We start from the raw sequence: 542 nt of genomic DNA on the forward strand, positions 1-542 counted from the left end.
ATTTTATCTTTTTCAAAATTTGATTTCAAAATATCTTATCTAACTTCTTATCTTCTTATCTTTTTCAAAATTTGATTTCAAATCCTTTTCAATCAACTAACCAACTTTTTGTTTATTTCTTACCTTTTTCAAAACCAACTAACTACTTTTCCCTCTCTAATTTTCGAAAATATCTCCTCTCTTTTTCAAAAATTCTTTTTGTTTTAAATTTTAATTTTACACTTATCTTTAATTTTCAAAAATTACTAACTCCTTTTTCAAAAATTATTTTCGAAATTTCTCTTCTCTTCTCTTATTCTGTTTAATTATTTAATTACTAACACTTCTCTTCACCTCTCCTCATCCAAAAATCCGAATCCATCCTTCTTCTTTCTTATACCCCTTTCTTCTTCTGCTAACATAAAGGAATCTCTATACTGTGACATAGAGGATTCCTCTTTCTTTTCTTGTTTTTTTCTCTTTCATATGAGCAGGAACAGGGAAAAAGGCACTCTTGTGGAAATTGATCCAGAACCTGAAAGGACTCTGAAGAGAAAATTAAA

The sequence above is a fragment of the Arachis duranensis genome, chromosome 3, assembly GCF_000817695.3.
Source record: "Arachis duranensis cultivar V14167 chromosome 3, aradu.V14167.gnm2.J7QH, whole genome shotgun sequence".
Lineage (NCBI taxonomy): Eukaryota > Viridiplantae > Streptophyta > Magnoliopsida > Fabales > Fabaceae > Arachis > Arachis duranensis.